The sequence below is a fragment of the Anolis carolinensis genome, chromosome 4 (genome assembly GCF_035594765.1).
Source record: "Anolis carolinensis isolate JA03-04 chromosome 4, rAnoCar3.1.pri, whole genome shotgun sequence".
Lineage (NCBI taxonomy): Eukaryota > Metazoa > Chordata > Lepidosauria > Squamata > Dactyloidae > Anolis > Anolis carolinensis.
In genome coordinates this window covers 14,796,826-14,816,856 of record NC_085844.1, presented here as the reverse complement: position 1 = coordinate 14,816,856, position 20,031 = coordinate 14,796,826, and the positions used below count along the sequence as shown (strand labels likewise).

The window sequence follows — 20,031 nt, the reverse complement described above, 5'->3', positions numbered from 1 at the left end:
CACACTGGCAATATCACAATGTTACCATCAAATCCAGCCTTTAGGCCAAACTTTGGATCATTTCGTAGCTGAAAAGAAGTAGACATGGGACAGACTCTCTGCCTCTTTCGCTGTAAACAATAATAGCATGTTTTTGGACCTCTGAAAGACAACCTACATGGTTTCAGAATCAATGACTTGAATGATGTTAAAACACCTTTAAAATCATGGGTCATAAAGCAAAACCCAGAATTTTTCCAAAATGGTTTGATGCCTGGGTTAAATGATAGCGCAAATGTGTACCAACTGATGGTGACTATGCTGAAAGGCAGAGTAGTGGATAGTTCCGGCTATGATCTGTAGCAACCTCTGCTGTTATATGTTCTTTCCTAACGTTTTTATGACACAGGAGGCAAAACGTTTTGACCCACCCTTGTATAATGTATATATATCAGGCATGGGCAAAGTGTTTGACCAACATGAACTTTACAGTATTTCAGTGGAAGACCCCAGGGGCCATCTAGTTCAACTCCCTTCTGTCATGCAGAAAAAGCACAATCAAAGCACCCCCTGAGAAGTGTAAGGATAAAAGGGATTGGAAGCAAGCAAGGTGAGTTGGAAAGGATCTGGGCAGTGAGGAAAAAGTTTTTGAGGGTGAAGGAGGTGAGGAAAAAAGGCTTTTGGCGACAAGGTAGGCTGGGGAAAAGCCTTTTGTCGGTGAGGGAGGTGTTGGAAGGGGTATGCAGGAAAGACGAGGAAAAGCTTGGAGGGGGTGGATGAGTGAAGCGCAGAGCCCCTCAATATCCTCAGTGGAGCTCCAAGGGCTTTGCAGAGCACACTTTGAGAACCACTGATTCAGTGGAACCAAGGGGAGGGAGGCAAGCCACACTGCAGTTTTTATAAATCTCCAAATCTGGCTCTGGAAGGATGTGAAGCCCTCTGGAGCCCATTTTTGGTAGTAGTGAGGATTTGAGAAACACTGAATTTAGCCCATTTATAACAGTGGACTGAAAATCACTACTGTAGTAATGCCAACATTTAGAACCTAAACCTAAGAACGATCTATTAAGTGTGCCAAATTTTGTTCAGTTAATATACGGTAATGTATATGACAATTATAGCTACTGTTGAGTTCCAGTTGTTCAGTGTTTAATTGAGCTAAGACTGTTCATGTTGGAAATAGCAACCTCCCAAGCCTTTCACTATTTATTTGTTAATGTATATATTCTATGTGTATGTTGATTTGCCAGTTTGACTGTACCTCTTTGGTGTGGGAGGAGTTATAGACATGTTATTGTCCTGAGCATGTTCAGACTTAGGACTCCATTTTGTATTCTGTTTGTTTTACACCTCGGAGTTGGATGAGTCTATTTAATACTTCAGTGGAGGTGGATGCATGTTTGCATAACACCTCAGTGGAGGTAGATACATGTTGCTGTTAGGACTTCAGCAACATGCTGTTAAGTATGACTTATGGATTTCAGTGAGTACAATTATACCAAAACTATGGACTATTGATTAAGAATGATACCCTGTGTACTTAACACAGACAGAACTATATACTACCTATATAACTGAACTTTAATAAGAAATATGGCTGTATGGTGAATTAATACAATATGTTTGTGAATAAACAAGATGTTAAAAACAAAGAAGACTTAGTTTTTATCTCTGAGTGCATATTTTAAACTAAGAGGTTTCAAGGGAGTGTGTATCTTTTGGGCAACTGTAATTGCAAATGCATTTTCAATTTCAAAGACACGACCATCCTCTGCTAACCAAAACATTTTTGTAGTGGCATGCCTTTGTCCTTGGCAGTTCAAAGACATAGTTCTTCAGTTTAACAGCTGAGTTACCTGTGTGCCATTACATGAATGCTTATGAATATCACTTGTTCAAAGGGTTGACTTCTAACAAGGCCATGCTTTTCTTGACTAGTGGTTTTCAAAAAGCGGTCTCCACATGTTCACAGAGATTCACATTTGCCAAACGGATATGATATTATTTTTCTTTTTGAATAAGGTTATGACTGCCATTTATTTCCAAAGACACATGTGCCCAGAGACTGATTGCAGTTATTTCTAATAGTTCAAATGACACTGTATCTGAAAATGTCACCATAAATTTTCTGAAATCAGAACCAGTTTCTGAAAGATTAATTTTTGAGGTTTCCTTTTCAATACTTTGCAAGAACTGGAAGCCCTAACTAAGTGGGAAATTCATAATGACTTGAGTATTCTATACATCTACAATTTGCACAGGAATTATTATTTGCTACTATCTTACAAATGTCTCCATATTGTGCAGCTCCTGGCATTTGAGGAAGGAAGCCTTTTGAGTCCCCTCCCCTCAAATGATCTAAGAGGTTTCCAACTTTTTCACTGAAAAATACCTTTAAAGGGGGGTTTCGGTGAGGAGAACACATTTTTCTTCCATTTTCAAATCAATTTCACAACTTTTACACACACAAAGACTAGCCCAAGGAGCCATCTAATTCAACTGAATTATAAGAGTCAGTTGGCTGACACTAGTGGGTTATTAAGAACACATGCTAAACTTAGCCTCTTCAACCACTACACTCACCTCCACCATCTGATGAAGAAAGATATACTGATAGTACATAAATAAGAATGTTGCATTTAGTATACTTGGTTAATAATAACCGAACTACCTATTCTTCATCTATTGGGCTCATCCATTTTTCAAGACAACTGAGGCCCCTTCCACATTTTCTGCTTTGAACTGGAATATATGGCAGCATGGACTCAGATAACCCAGTCCAATGTAGATATTGTGGGATTTTGTGCCTTGATATTCTGGGTTATATGGCTGTGTTGAACGGCCCTTAAGAATTTCATTGCTTTATGAAGTTGTGTGAAATTCTGATAATTCATATATTACTAAAGCATACATTACTAAAACTAAGTAACTATCTTGTCTGTAGATGTATCCTATCCTACTCTAGTAATGCTATCCTGACAGACAAACAAAGAAGATATCCAAGCATGGGTGAAGGTAAACTGATATACTAGCACGAGTAAGTACACTGACAGGCCCTTTTTGGCCAAAGGCTAGCCTAGAAATACATTATAACATAGCAGTCACATTCAATTGCATCAACTCAGCAGTTAATAAAGCTATCTACCCAGAGGGGAAGTAGCAACCACATCAATTGGATATATAGAACTTAAACCTTTAGTTTCATTTTTAAAGGAAGGTCCAAATTATAAGAGAAATCTGAAGACTTGCTGGCTGTGTTTGTTAAAGGCTGAAACAATGGTGCTTTGGATAGTTGGCAATTTTTTATTGTTCATTCTGAAGTACTGGTTAACGAATTATGGGAACTGTAAGCTAAGAACATGCCCACCCATTTTATTCCAAGAACTGAATTCAACCAATTTTAGCCATTACTTAGATGATTTAGATCTTAATTTCCCATAAGTTCAATGAGGGGAACATGGTTTTAGTGATAATTTAATGGTGACACTACACAGACAATAGTAAATTTGAGTAAAACAAAAAGCCATGTTATAAAGAAATACAGTAGCTATGGTACACAGTCCTGTTCAAGAGCAATAAAAATCACCAATGGTCTTCCCAAGCAAATGGACCTTATCCAAACTGTATAATTAAGGCACACATCCATGCAATTTAGTGCTATTCCACAGTCCTAAGGTTACAATTAAGAAATCCCTACTTCCTGCTCCAAATACATTATGAAATGTTAGACTAGCATACACCTTAGTACAGCTGTAAAAAGTATAAAACCTCACAGTACAGCTCTACATATTAGTGTAGCTAAGCAGGACTGGCCCTATAAGCAACATGAATTGAAGATCACTTGGGAATCAAATGTAAACTATTACGGACAATTAGAAGAAAACTGAGATATGTACTCCAACTTTTGGCTTGTCTCAGCAACCAATCATTATTTGCAGCTGTACACAATGTTCTCCTCTTCTAAGAACTCTGGGGCCCACCAGAGACTCAGGCAGTCTCCCCCTTGCAGACACTTCAATACTTGAATGCTTTCCAAGTAAAGGGCACAAATAGCTACTCAGTCAACTCTACACTTTGAAGCTAATCAGAAGCAGGGATGCTTAACTCACCTTCACTGCCCTTTGGGAGTCAGATAGAGTAAATGAGAGTTCTCCCCCTACACTTGCAGAGAATAGAAAACTCCTTTCCCATCCAATTCTGCCCAATACACAGGACAGGAAGGAAAGGGAGATTATCTGATCATTACTGAGATTGGAAAGGTGGTTGTCAATATGGGTCTTAATTACAGCTGACAATGAAGTGTGACAACATTTTCAAAAGGGCACAGAAACAAGGTCTATTATACAGAAGTTAAATAGTCTGGTAGAAACTACTTTAACACCTTTCATAAAATAACAGGAAGTATTGTACCAAGGAAAGTAACTGAAACCACTGCAATGCATTACGTGCATGACTTGCTATACTTTGAAACGCTAAAACAGTTCAATTGTTTCTTGGCACAGATATGACGTGTAAACATCTTTCCTATTTCATCTTTCACACTGAGTCAGCATCAAAATTTCATAAGTGTGTTAAAACTACTTCCAAAGTGGAATTTAGCCATCTAAAATTCCATCCAAAAGTACAAAAACAACTGTCAGGCCTGGGTCAAAATGAATGTCATGTTTAGAAATTAAATATTGCCCAAGTAAGCTTATTAAAGGTGTGTCAAAACCTGAAAATTTCTCAAAATACCAGCTAGAGATGACAAATAAAAATCACATAAAGAGGTAATAATTATGTTACAATTTTCTGTATGTTTTTTGCAGTTTTATTTTTATTAGTTTTATTATCTTCTCCACTTAGACTCCAATTTAAAAGGTTGAGCACCCATATCTGGGATTCTGAAATATGAAATACTCCAAAATTGTGCACATGGGTGGCTGAGATACCTTGCTTTCAGAAACTTTTGTTTCATGCACATTTTTTAAAACTTGTGTATATAAGGTGTTTGTGAAACATCAACCAATTTCATGTTTAGACTTTGATCTTATCTCCAAGATACACATGCAAGTATTTCTAAATTTATTTCTAAAAAATCCAAAAATAAAATAACTTCTAGAACCAAGCCATTTCAGATATGATGTACTCAACCTCTGTAAGAATTACCACACAAGCACAAACACTGTAGGTGTGAAGTTATTCGGACTTCCTTTACCAACAAGATGACTTGTGGGTATATTAAACTGATTAACAACATCTTTGTAGCAGTGAGAAATTTGAAACTTGTTAGATATCTGGTTCAAGACATCCTGTTTCCTAAAAACTGAATATTTTCATTTCTACCTGGAAAAACTCAAGAAGACTGCCTTCCAGAAGCAGCAGGTCTTGCTCAATGAGCATGTCAGGCCACACATGCAAAGGCATGAAAAGGTATGGAGTTGTCCCATTATACTTGTGAACCAACTTTGGATGGAAACTGGTAGTGGCAAGGGCCACTACCAGTAAATACAGCTTTAGGTTTTGCAAGCACAGAAATGTAAGTTTCTGCATGACATAGCAGAAATTCTCCTCCTTTTCCTCCTCAGTGAACAACTGTTAATACATTTTGCTTGTTCGAGTTGCAAGTGCAAAAACCTGCCTCAACTCTGACTTTCCTTGCCTTCTCCTCTTAGCCACATCTACTGATGTTTTTATTTTGTATAATAGCAAAAATGGTACATAAGCATTCTTCCTTCACCCCAATCCCATTTAACACTGTAAACATCTAAGGTAATCTGAACCTTTCAATTCATTCAAAGCAGATTCACTGATGCAAAGCAGAATCATTAAGCTATGAAGTTCACAAGACACCATGATCTTGAGCTCAATTAATACCGTTGGACAACAGACCAATCTGGTTACAACAGTACATAAAAGAATATTAATATCGATGTAAAAGGGACAGAATTTTTCACATTTAGTTTTCACTAATGGATCTCATCAAATTTCATCAGGCTCTTTCCAGAATCAATTATTTATGAGAAGGAAACCAAATCCAAAAAGCTAAGGGTGCGTCCAGACATGCCCTATATCCCAGGATCTCATCACAGGTTTTCTGTGTATCCTAGATTAACTGAAAGTGGGGACTCATATAATCCAGTTTAAAGCAGAAAACCTGGGATCAGATCCTGGGATACAGGGCCTATCTGGAAGGGCCCTGAGTTACCAAAGATACCAATTATCATATATTCAAAGAACTCTCCAAAGGGGGGGGGGGGTCACTTAATATTCCTAATAGCAGTAATCCTACTGCTAATTTAGTCATATTTAAATCAGACCTGCAAAAACATTGGACACAATCCCAGGGGAATAATTCAAAGTTTCGTGCATATACAGTGTTCCCTCACTACTTCAAAGTTCACCTTTTGCGGATTCACTGTTCCACAGTTTTTCAATAAACTCTAAAAACTATTATAAATCATAAAAAAATTACAATTTATAGCCTAAGGAAGGGAGGAAGGAGAAGCCGAAGGGAGAGAAAAGGAGCCCAAGCAGCAACGGGAGGAGAAGGAGGCAATTTATCAACACACAATTGGTTGATAAAGACTTAAAATAGTGTATAACTACTAAAATGATGTATAAATATTAAAATAAATATAGTGTCCCTACTTTAAGGATTTTCACTTATTGCGGGTGGTCCTGGAACCTAACCCCCGCGATAAGTGAGGGAACACTGTATCTGTATAAATAAAAGCATCTCTGTAGTTTCCTCATCATCAGGTGCCTAAGTTTCACCAAGTTATTGCTTCTCAGATTAGATTCTGTGGAGTGGACCATGAAGGCTTGTGGCAGCAGCAGACAGTAGTTATCAGGGAAAGGAACAAGTACAGTGTGAGAGCCAGAATGGTATAGTTTCAATGCTGGACTATGGCTATAGAGACCAAGGTACAAATCCCTATTCAGCCACTGAAGCCCAATCAGTGACCTTGGGCAAGTGACACTGTCTCAGCCTCAGAGCAAGACAAAGACAATCCCTATTTGAACAAATCTTACCAAGAAATCCCCAGGATTGCCATATTTCAGAAACGACCTGAAGGCACACAACAAATGTAGTACAGTAAACTTTAACTGAACCACATGGAAAATAAAATAAAATTTTTAAAGAATGTGTGCTGCATATACAATAACAACAAGGCCTTATGATTTCATTCTACCCAACCCATTGTGCAGCAAACTGAAAAACTGCGGTATGAATAACAAACTGAAAAATGTTAGCACACACTTCCTTTCTTTCTTGCACAGTCTCCACTCAAGTGTGAAAAGTTAGTGTAGCAAAAGCATTTTGTTCTACTTAGTAGGGAACTTGTGTTCTTGAGAAAGGAGACTACCCTTAAACAACAGCCTATCCTTGTATTTTTAAAGAGTGGATAGCACCTTGCATATTCTCCTGCTTCATTAAACTACAGCGATTTGGGCTGTTTATGACTGCAGTCAATTCGACTGCACGTCTAGATAATAGATGCTTTTGAGACATATCCACGTGTTAGAAACCTGTCAAGACATCAAACTGCTATTGAAAACATAGAACAAAGGATTCAAAAACTGGTGAGAAATGATCCCTGAGGCACATTTGTTTTGGTTTTGCAGGCAAAGACAGCACCATGAAAATTAAATTTTTGAAATAAATATGTATTCAGGTATGTCTTGATGTCTGCAAAGACAAAGAGGAAAATTAATAATCCCATTCAAAGTTTATATTCAAGGATCTTTCAGGCTTTATCACATGTTTCATATTGAGGTTAACAAATTGATAATAAGAATATTCAACAAGGACCACAATGATTACACTTATTAAAATAAAAAGTTAGTTCAGTCATATATAACTAAAATAACTTACTCAGATGGAAGAACAGTTTGTAAGGCATTTCCAAAGTGGCTTGCGGGGACAGAAAAGGTTACCTACCACTGCAGTAAGCAATCATCTTAAATACTGCTGGCAAGCGAAGGATTTAGGCCCTGTTAGCAGCAAAGTATGCTCAATAGCAACTGTACAATGCAGTGGGCTTGTTATTAGCTCTGACTGCATTCAGTTAGTGTTTCCTTCCTTCTACTGGGTTGAGTCACATCCTCAAGTTTAATTTTTTTTCTCTTCTTTTTTTTTAAAGCAAGGGGAAACGGACTACATTAAGATCCCACAGCTGTGATCATATGCACTTTTACTTCGAAGACAGCAGCTTGCTCACTGCCTCACATGAATTATCTCAACAGTGTTTGCAATACAATATGCAGCTTGAATTTGCAACTGAGATTTGAAGTGGGAACTTCCTGATCATGATCTTTTATTATTGTCTTCTAATTGTTTTCTCTTTTCTCTATACTTACTAGAGAAGTACACTTATGCCAGATATCATAGAGAAACTTTGAGGGAGGGAGGGAGAAACAGCACATTCCTGATCCAGTGGGATCAAATGTCTAGATAGGACCACCTCCCTAACAAGATGCCTTCTAGTTGTTTAGTAACACAACTCCCTTCAGCCACAAGGCCAGTGTCAAGGAATGGTAGGAACTGTATTCTTGTTGAATCCCTGGAGGGTGCCATGTTAGAAGAGGCTAGGATAAGCACAACATAAGCAGAAGCTTAATGTTGAGACAAGGTGTCTTTCCATAATATTTGCCATAATAACAACACTAGAGCTTTTTGTTGTGGTGGTTTGAATGTTGACAAATTCTACAAAAAGTACATCTGCACTGAAGAATCAATGCGGCTTAGCATCACTTTAACTGTCAGAACTCATTGCTATGGAATCATGGGAATTGTAGTTTATAATAATAACTAGCTGTGCCCGGCCACGCGTTGCTGTGGCGAAGTATGGTGGTATAGGAAATAAAGTATTGAGGAATTGGTGGTAGTTAAGGTCAAGGGTAAAGGTTTTCCCCAGACATTAAGTCCAGTCGTGTCTTACTCTGGAGGTTGGTGCTCATCTCCATTTCTAAGCCGAAGAGCCGGCGTTGTCCGTAGACTCCTCCAAGGTCATGTGGGATGACTGCATGGAGCGGCGTTACCTTCCCGCCGGAGCAGTACCTATTGATGCACTCACATTTGCATGTTTTCAAACTTCTGGGTTGGCAGAAGCTGGAGCTAACAGTGGGGGCTCTCTCCGCTCCCCCAATTCAAACCTGTGGCCTTTGGGTCCAGAAGTTCAGCATCTCAGCGCTTTAGCACGCTGCGCCATCAGGGGATATTATTTCCTAAAGGTTGTGAATATACAATATTTCTGATTGGTTTTTTTTTGTTTGTTGGAGGCAAGTATGAATGCTGCAATTAGGAAAAATGATTAGGATGTAATGGCCTTGCAGCTTTAAAGCCTGGCTGTTTCCTCCCTGAGTGAATTTTTTGTTGGGAGGTGTTAGCTGGCCCTGATTGTTTCCTGTCTGGAATTCCCTTGTTTTCAGAGTGGTGTTGTTTGCAATATTTTATGTGCTTCTACTGTCTGTGGCCCTGAGAAAACAGAGGATTTGCCAGACTTTGATGATGGGAATACTTTGTTGGGAGGTGTTAGCTGGCCCTGATTGTTTCCTGTGTGGAATTCCCCTGTTTATTTACTGTCCTGGTTTTAGAGATTATATTGTTCTGCATTATTCTATCCCAGTAATTATTTCATATTAAAGAAGAATCTCACTTATCCAACATTTGCTTATACAATGTTCTGGATTATCCAACACAGTCTGCCTTTTCATAATCAATGTTTTTGTAGTCAGTGTTTTAAATTCATTGTGATATTTTAGTGGTAAATTTGTAAATACAGTACAGCAGAGTCTCACTTATCCAACATAAACGGGCCAGCAGAACGTTGGATAAGCGAATATGTTGGATAATGAGGAATTAAGGATAACCCTATTAAACATCAAATTAAGATATGATTTTACAAATTAAGCACCAAAACATCATGTTAGACAACAAATTTGTCAGAAAAAGTAGTTCAGTACACAGTAATGCTATATAGTAATTACTGTATTTATGAATTTAGCACCAAAATATCATGATATATTGAAAGCATTGACTACAAAAATGCGTTGGATAATCCAGAACGTTGGATAAGTGAGACTCTACTGTAAATACTACATAGCATTACTGCACATGGAACTACTTTTTCTGTCAAATTTGTTGTATAATATGATGTTTTGGTGCTTAATTTGTATAACGATTACCTAATTTGATGTTTAATTGGCTTTTCCTGAATCCCTTCTTATTATCCAACATATTCACTTATCCTGCCGGCCTGTTTGCGTTGGATAAGTGAGACTCTACTGTATATTTCTAATCTTATATTATCTGCTCAGAACTGGATTATCTGAGGCCCCTTCTTCACAGCTGTATAAAATGCACACTGAAGTGGATTATATGGTAGTGCGGAGTCAAGATAATCCAGTGCAAAGCAGATAATATAAGATTATAAATGGGTTATATAGCTGTGTGGAAGGGCCTTGAGTCTACACTGCCATATAATCCAGTGCAAATTAGATAATCTGTGGAAGAAGTCTAAGTGAGGCCTAAATCTGCCTGTCCCCTAACTGAAACCTGGCTGTCCCTTGGTTGCTAGGCAACCAAGTGGGCAGAGATTAGCCCTCTAAACTGGCAGCAATTGGATAAAAAAATTATTGCTCTCCCTCTAATTAGGACTTTATTTTTCTTTTCTTTTTGTTGTATCAACCTTGAGGCGTGGATGATGGGTTGTGTTGTCAAATTTTGAGGTTGGGGGGCCTGTACTTTTGTTGTTTTGTGAATTGCCGTGATGCCATCACTCTTTTATATATATAGATAATAATAACAACAGCAACAACTTTATTTTTGTATCCTGCCCCATCTCCCCGAGGGGACTTGGGGCAGCTCACATGGGGACCAGACACAACAATATACAATAAAATACAACAATATAAAATACATAACAATCACAAGAAATTAATATATCAAACTCTACAACACAGCATCACAAAATAAAAGCATGGCTGGTCAACAGAGGCAATTCAAGGCACCTCAATGCTCAGTTTTGGTGAAGGGGAAAAAAATTATAACTGTGCAATGTATTAGGAGAACTATTCGCAAACGTCTGTGATAAAGTGCAAAAGACTAGGATATAGGGACAAATAGGGACTCAGTCAACAGTTCATCTCAGTTAAAGGTGGCTTGAAAAAACCAGGTTTTCAACTCTTTTCTGAATGACGTCAGTGTAGCGGCTAATCTGATTTCTTTCAGGAGAGAGTGCCAGAGACGGGGGGGGGGGGGGGGTCATGACCGAAAAGGTCCTTCCTCTTGTCCCCATCAATCGGGTTTGAGACGAAAGTAGGAACGAGAGAGTTTGTGAGGCACCAGAACTCTTTCGCAGAAAATACTAACGAAGATGTTGTAAAACCAATTCTGCATTCATTCTGCAGTCTAGATGCCTCCAAAGCCATCAGGAGTAGAAATATCAGCTTAAGTTTTGAAAAATCCAACTCTTCAACAAAACAATTTCCACACAAAATTCTGCACACAACCAAACAGAAGTATAGTGGGCTCACTGGGGCCCCATGTTGATACATAAAAACTCAGATGATCACATGTCACATTATTAAACGCTGGCAAAACTAATGCACACACTTCAGAGCATTCACACTGTTGCCATTTAATAATATGGGGTGTGGTGGTGTGACGATGGATGGTTGGTTGAATTCACAAATCCAGAGCCCACACATCCGGAGGGCCCACTGTAAATTCCAACAAAACCTGTCAAGATACAAAACAATTTTAATGTGGGTTAAAACTACCACATATCCTTTTGAGTATAAAATGTGACATGTTACATAGTTTGCACAGACAAAGAAATAACATGTCAAAGAAGTGGATACTTTAAACTCTTTTTTCTTAGTTGTGCTCTATGACGCCAAATGCAATTTCATTAGCATGTTTTCTATGAGGAAGTGAAAATTCTATATTCATTTTCCAAAATACTATTTAAAAAAACTGAAAGCACTATATTCAGACACTACACTACATACTGTGTTTTTAGAAAATGATATTCTGGAAACAGACACTCTGTCCATTTTCATTTTAGTACTTCCCTTTTGTGGGGGCTTTCAGTCATATAAAATGTGAATAGTTAGCAGGCTCAGGCATCATGAGAAGAGGTAAAGAGCTATAAGGTATCCAAACTGGATACCAAACTGGGAGGGATAGCCAACACTCCAGAAGAAAGGAGCAGAATTCAAAACGATCTTGACAAACTAGAGAGATGGGCCGAAACTAACAAAAGGAAGTTCAACAAGGACAAATGCAAGATACTTCACTTCGGCAGAAAAAATGGAATGCAAAGATACAGAATGGGGGACACCTGGCTAGACAGCAGTACATGTGAAAAAGATCTTGGAGTCCTTGTGGACAACAAGTTAAACATGAGCCAGCAATGTGATGCGGCTGCTAAGAAAGCCAACGGGATTCTGGCCAGCATCAATAGGGGAATAGCGTCTAGATCCAGGGAAGTCATGCTATCCCTCTATTCTGCCTTGGTCAGACCACACCTGGAATACTGTGTCCAATTCTGGGCACCACAGTTGAAGGGAGATGTTGACAAGCTGGAAAGCGTCCAGAGGAGGGCAACTAAAATGATCAAAGGTCTGGAGAACAAGCCCTATGAGGAGAGGCTTAAAGAACTGGGCATGTTTAGCCTGCAGAAGAGAAGGCTGAGAGGAGACATGATAGCCATGTACAAATATGTGAGGGGAAGTCATAGGGAGGAGGGAGCAAGTTTGTTTTCTGCTGCCCTGCAGACTAGGACACGGAACAATGACTTCAAACTACAGGAAAGGAGATTCCACCTGAACATTAGGAAGAACTTCCTCACAGTGAGGGCTGTTCGGCAGTGGAACTCTCTCCCCCGGACTGTGGTGGAGGCTCCTTCTTTGGAGGCTTTTAAACAGAGGCTGGATGGCCATCTGTCGGGGGTGCTATGAATGCAATTTCCTGCTTCTTGGCAGGGGGTTGGACTGGATGGCCCATGAGGTCTCTTCCAACTCTACTATTCTATGATTCTATGATTCAAACATGCACCATCAAAACCTGTTCCATAACATACTACAATAAAACAACATACTACATGTAACATGCTACTGAAGATAATTTTAAACACACATGCATGTGGGGATAAAAAACAAAACAAAATGGGAATATTTAAGCCTCTACTGCCTACTTGTGTTAATCATGATCCAGTTCATTCTTATTTAAGAGTTTAAAAAAGTATTGTCAGCTGCATGTTATGAGTGTTGCAATTATGTGAACCTGTGTGTAGAATTGTTTCTATCACTGAAACTCAAAAAGCCCAAGCAGAGCTTTATTTAACAAGAGTTAAGCATTTCCCACTGCAAGGACAGACCAAATTGAAGAGAATTGAAGCACTCTTTCCTTCCAGAATCCAACTGGCTCCCTTTACCATCACATTTAAATCTCTGTTATAAAGTTACCTCGTCACTCGAGAATTTCAAAAAATTATTTGACATCTCTTACCTTCTCACCCTCCTCCATCCCATTCTGTATACTATTACCAACAACACTACAAAATTACTACAGAAGACTATGAAGTTATTCTCTCACTATGGAATCCATTTTGTCAACAACTACCAAAGTTTCACAGCCTTTTCAGCTCAAGATCTAAGGTGCAGTATCAGGACAGATCTGTCACTGACCAAAAAAAGATAGGTCCCCAGGCTCCATTTCAAAGGTGCACAGCTTTGCAGAGTTCAACTAGAAAACCAATTTATTTGACAGGCTCTTCTTTGCACTCCATCTGCCAGCTATGCCCACCTTGTGCTCAGTGTGGTCTTCCAACATGGTCCTTTTAATTTCCCTTTCCAAACAGTTTGCAATATTTCACTAGATTTGTGAAGTTTTTAAAAGACCTCAGAAAAGTCATCCTTACAGACAAATGTTTTGACATTTGACTGCACCAAAGTCCCTTCACAGAGTATCGAAGCACAATATTTAGAAGGCATAACTCAAGGAGCTTCAAAGCCCAAATGTATTTGTCTGCAAATGTCTTCTTCACAAAATTATCTTCTGAATCGAAAACCACAAGTACTGATCATAATCAGAAATGACTTTTCAAACTCATGAGAAAATTCCATTGAATTGCAAGCCCTGACAGTTAAAGAGAATGTATAAGCCACGAGTTCACTCTTAAGTGCCAGTTGTTGAAGCTACAGGGGATGACAATTAACTTCATTCTTTGCTTGTGAGAAAACAGAGACATCAAGAATACTAACTTACATGTACAGTACTTTGGTCTAATACCACACATTTTAATGCCAGCAATATGTTCCACAATTGTGGAATGTGGTATTTCCTAAGATCAAGCGCCATCGGCACTTCATGTTTATTTCATCACCAACTTTCTGTACTATTTCTCCTAGAAAGTTCTTAGAAAAGATCACATATTATACCAGGTAGTCTCCTGTTAAAGCAGTTAACTGACCCAGACACATTTTACTTAAGCAACAGAACCACAGCATATGCCTTCAGTCCTTCCATGGCTTAGTTATACAACTTGGCACATCCTCAACTTAGGGGTAACAGCTCCCCTTATTTATCTGCCTTCTAATAATTCTAAGAAATATAAGTGATATCAGAACTACAAGCTAATCTTCCTCGGGATTGTCATGGCTGCAAACAGAAGATAAGTTTTATTATTCATTTATTTCTCAGTCTTCGGAACCAATGCTGGCAATTTAAACACAGTGAACAGTTTACTAATAAATTAACCATTCATCTGGTAGACATAAACTTTAGAACAATTGTGAGCAACTCAATAGCTTTTAATACAATTATAACTGCTAGCTGTATTAATAGACACTGCTGCACTTACTGTGGTTTTGTATTTATGCAGTGAGCACAAGTATTATTTTAACCTTTTCCAACTCCATTTCTTAACACCGAATACTTTAATCTGATGTCTGATTATGAGAAAATTATAAATACAGTAGAGTCTCACTTATCCAACATAAACGGGCCGGCAGAACGTTGGATAAGCGAATATGTTGGATAATAAGGAGAGATGAAGGAGAAGCCTATTAAACATCAAATTAGGTTATGATTTTACAAATTCAGCACCAAAACATCATGTGATACAACAAATTTGACAGAAAAAGTAGTTCAGCACACAGTAATGTTATGTAGTAATTACTGTATTTACGAATTTAGCACCAAAATATCACGATATATTGAAAACATTGACTACAAAAATGCGTTGGATAATCCAGAATATTGGATAAGTGAGTGTTGGATAAGTGAGACTCTACTGTAGTAGAATTAGTAGAATTCAACACAGTGGATCAATTGAATCCTTTGATATTTTTTTAGAAAATGTATCAAGAACATTCTTATTCATTTGCAATAAGCCTCTATTTAGGATGTTTGTCCTGCACATCACATCAACAAGACAACACTGTATCCTAATTCCTATTTCATAACTATAGGCTGTAATGCTGCCTTCTCACCAACAACTGCCTACACTTGCTTAACACCCACCACAAGGAGGGCAAATCTTACAGTATGAACTTCCTGCTGCTACTTCACCATGCTGTCCAAGACAACAATCCTGGATATGAGGCTTTAAAACCTTCTGGCAGTAACAGTAAGTGGGAAGCTTCCCCCAGAGAGTGTAGGAGTGTTGCTAGAATTTGATACAAAATGTAAAATCTGATCGGAAGGAAACCAATAAATATGGTCCCTTAAAAGAAGCCACTCTCAAATGGTTGACAAATGGGATCTTGACCTAGTGAGAACATTTTCACCCTGACCCAGCAGCTCCTTGTACATGAGAAGCCCTTCCCAAAGAAGTGATGTCTCAGTTTCCAAATCCATGCACTGAGCTGCCCCCCAAAAATTCCCACAGAAAACCGAGGATGCTCCTTTGGACTGAATCAGACACTGGCCCATCTTCTACACCACAGATAGGAAAAAGGCACCCCAAAGCCAGGGATAGTCCTTCCCCTTAGACAATTACTTGCAATTTCTATTTTAGAGTCAAGTGAAACATTTTTTAAAAAATAAATAACTTACCATTCTCTCTTTTAGGTCTAAAACTGACCAGGAAAAGGGAAGGCGAAAATTGTTTACCGAACCCCTTTGCCCCTTGAAAGTGCAAGGGTGCATTTTGAAACTTTTATTTTCAAGTTTACTTTTTAAAAGAGCACTTTTGGTGAAGGGATGTGTGGCAAAGGGTGCACACAGACTCCAGATTGCAGTAGTTGCTTCCCTATTCTACATTGCTTGACAGGATTTCCAGGAGATCCAGATAGGGGTTCTTCCTTGGAAACCTTCAACTGCAAAGCCAATGGTCTGACACTGAGCTGTACTGCTTCTTCATATACAAATAATGAATTCAAGGCTAGATTAAAAAAGCAATGGAAGCTATTATTATAGAAAATGCCATAAGATGGATGCACACAGAACCAAACAGAACAATTGGGGCCTGAATAATATGCTAGCACACTAAAGTGGTAGTGCTCTGTGTGAAAGACTGAAATCAGTAAAATACCTTGCAAGAATCACGATTTTCAGCTTATTTTTAGGTTTTTGATAGTAAGGACTAAGCTCTGCTCTGGATCAATTCCACTTGGCTGCAAGTGGCAGCAGGAATCAACAGAGCAACAGCAGCTTGTTGGCCAACCTGTTCATCGAATCTGTTATCCACATTGCAAAAGAGAAATGTTAAGAATTTCTGGTCTTCTAAAGACACGGGCTCTTTTTATACAACATAGTCCACACTCTGTTGTAAAATTCTCTGTGCTTCCTAGGGGCAAAGAAAATGTACTTCTCAAATACTGTAAGCAATCATTACAGTTCATCCCCATCATTCACCACACAACTATTTTCAGAACACAACATTCAATTGTATTTCAAAAACAGCCTAATTTATTGCCTGCAAAACAAACGGTTATATGCCTTAAGCAGCTCAGCTCTTAGGGTTTATACCAAGGGAAGGAAAAGTGTGACCTACTCACTCCTGCTTTAGACTAAAGCTCAAATAGGCACATTTTTAAATCCTAGAACAAGTATTTCTTATCCCTAAACAACAGAAGAAAATCTGTGATATCTCAATGAATTTGTTTACCTGGGTTTTTAACTGAGATTAAAAAATCATTGAAAAGATAATTACCTTTACTTATGAAACTGTTACACAGCCCACCGCATTCGCTGGGATTAGGCCTGTAGGACTCCCCTTAAAAGTGGAGAAAATACAAATTAAAAACCCCTATATTTTACCTGGGGGAAAAAACCTCTCCAGGAATATTAAATCTGGCAATATGACAGGAAGATGTCGACCATTGGATGATCTAGAGAAACCTGTTTTAAAATAAAATCAGCAATAATCCAATCTGTCCAAGTCAAATCAGCAAATAAGGAGGGCTGACAATAATATTTCCTATCTAAGGCAGGTAAGCAGATTTCTCTGTGTCATGAACTCACTAGATTTGAACCTGGGGCTTCATATGTGACGGTTCAAGTCACTTTAGTTTTACAGTAGCTGTTGTCAGAGCAAATAAAAGTCTGACTTACATATCCAAGCAAAAGAGCTTACACATCCACATTTAAAGGGGCAAATTAAATGGCCAAGTCACAAAACCACCAGAAGTTGACAAAAATATGTCCAGGCACCAGGCTTGTTAATGCTGAGATGAAACATTCTGTATAAATTCAAGGAGACGTCAACGCAAACAATGTTGACCAAGCACAGGCATTAGTCCAGATGGTTAGCAGGTCTCACACTGACAGCATACAGGCTGCAAGAAGCAGGGATCTATGTAGCTCTTGGCACTTACAGAAGAGAAGAAAAGGGAACTGCACTATATTTACAGCATAGAACATAGCAAATGTAAACATTCTGCCCCCTCCCAACATCCTGCGGCATTTAACAAGAGAAATAAATACAAGACATAACATTTATAGGTTTAATTTTGACTTTATGGGAGTTATTGTTGCAAATGTGGAATCCCTGGGGCTAACTTTATATGTTTACAGCAGAGATAATTCAGAAGCATTCTTGAAGACTATTTATAAAATAACATTTTGTAGGACTACTGTTGGCCCTGGCTAAAATATATTAATGGAAAAATATTGAGTTTTGTCACAAATCCAATCTGCAAAGACAATTTAAGAAAATCTTAGTTTTTTTAGAAATCCAGTTTGTAAGGAAAATATGTACAGCTGGCTTAGTCCAATGAGGAACAGTAGATTTTTAAAAAATCTAGTTTAACGATCAGTGAGATTTTCCCCATACATATCAATTTCTAATTAACTTGTTATTCATTTAAACTATAAAAGGTTTTAATTTCTAATTAGGTTTTGGCTCATTTAAACTCTACATGAGGTACTAATCTATAACAATTAGGAGAAAACTGTTAATATTCACTCCTAAAAATGAAACAACCTAGCTTTCATTAACTATGTAAATTACAATAGTTATTTAATGAAAAAGTTTCAGGAAAGAGTTCTATACAAAAGCTTGCCTTATTTACTTTGGGAATACGCTCCTCTAACAGTAGCAGAAGTTACTTCTAAGCATGGATTTTGGAAGGGCTATGAAGCTGTATAACAGACACCTTCTGGAACCAGAAAGCAGGAATGGCAGGTTGTTGCTCTTTTTGTCATCCTGATGCATTATACTTCTACAGAGTTCTAGTCCTTTTTCTCATGCTTCTTAACATCTGCATAAGCCTGTTAGGAGATTAGTCATCTGGAGAGTTAGGCAGCTGACAGCTAGTTTTTTTCTCTCTTTTTCCTCAGATGATTGGGCCACAGAGTGTTTGAGTGTGGGAAAAGACGGAATGAGGTTGAACAAATGAGTTGATGAATAGATAATGTGCCCTCAATATCCAGTGGGGTTTAGTTCCACGACACCTCCATGCAGATAGATACCAAAATCTGTGGATAGTAAAATCTCATTATTTACAATGGTGCAGCAAAATGACATACACAATGACAAAAGGCACAAATGAGTGCCAGAGAGAGACTGAGGATCTATGAAATTATGGGAGGCCGCAGCAGGGTATGCCAACACATCAGTGTAGTGATTCAGCACAAAATCAAGGTTTGCTTTTGGATTATTCTTTTATATAGATACAGATATAAATATAGGTATATAAAATAATACTAGCTTGGGAGTCAGTGTAACTGACATATCACACACATATATTCAAGTCATGGTTGGCTGACTCCATAGAAGCATAACCTGTGGATATGGAAGGCCAACTATATAACTGTTATGTGGGTTTCCATTCAGATGGATGGTATTAGTGCATACTAGATGGGGTCATAATCCTTTTAAGGCAGCGGTTCTCAACCTGTGGGCCATGAGAACAAAAATCCGGTCCACAAACCTTCTTCCTCTTTATTTTATTAATTTTATTTCTGCTCCTTTCCGCAGAGCTGACCATTGCATTGGATAGACCACATGAGGTCTAGATTATTAAATATGGTTTTCTGTGGGTGAGCAGATGGTGACTACTGGATGGCATATGTTCTGTTTCAGAAACTAGAGCTGATGTGGTCTATCCAATGCAATTTTCTGAATCAGAACCCCAAATAACCAAACCAAATCTAAAGTTGACCAAAAAATGATTCATAACCCTTTTGGTATTAATGTTGGAGAGTGGTCCTGATCAAAGTGGTCCCTGTTCAAGTGGGCCCTGGTCAAGTGGGCCATGGTCAAAAAATAGTTGAGAACCATTGCTTTAAGGTTTGCAGTTTGACAATTGATCCAGCACTGTCATCAGTGCTTCTTAACAGTTTTGTTACAATTACACCTGTGCAAAGAATACTGATTTTTTCACAGGTAATTAAGATTATTCTCAGAGGCTTGACTCTGAGTTCCTGCCAAGTGACAACTACTTGGGAGAGGGCTCTTTGGTGTGACAGCCTAGTTATGGAGTAACCTCCAGACAGATATCTGCTGGACATCACTCCAATGGTTCCCAAAATAATGTTTCACTTTGGATTTTTTGATCTTAAATTGTATTTTGCCTTCAATTGCATACATGGAAGAAGAAACAGAGAGGATATTG

The 20,031-nt window shown here is 38.4% G+C and overlaps 1 protein-coding gene across 5 annotated transcripts in view; it reads right to left on the bottom strand.

The window, feature by feature from the left end:
- Positions 1 to 20,031, bottom strand: part of cyrib (CYFIP related Rac1 interactor B) — a 73,708-nt gene that overhangs the window by 29,456 nt on the left and 24,221 nt on the right. For 2 of the 5 annotated variants that reach the window (XM_016992748.2, XM_016992751.2), the window contains exon 2: positions 17,127 to 17,189. The exons of 2 other annotated variants lie outside the window; for them this stretch is intronic. The gene's annotated coding sequence lies outside the window, so the exon portion shown is untranslated. Of the gene's footprint in view, positions 1 to 7,837; positions 7,991 to 17,126; positions 17,190 to 20,031 lie in introns of those variants that run through there. One more of the 5 variants, XM_008108207.3, reaches the window with a different exon arrangement.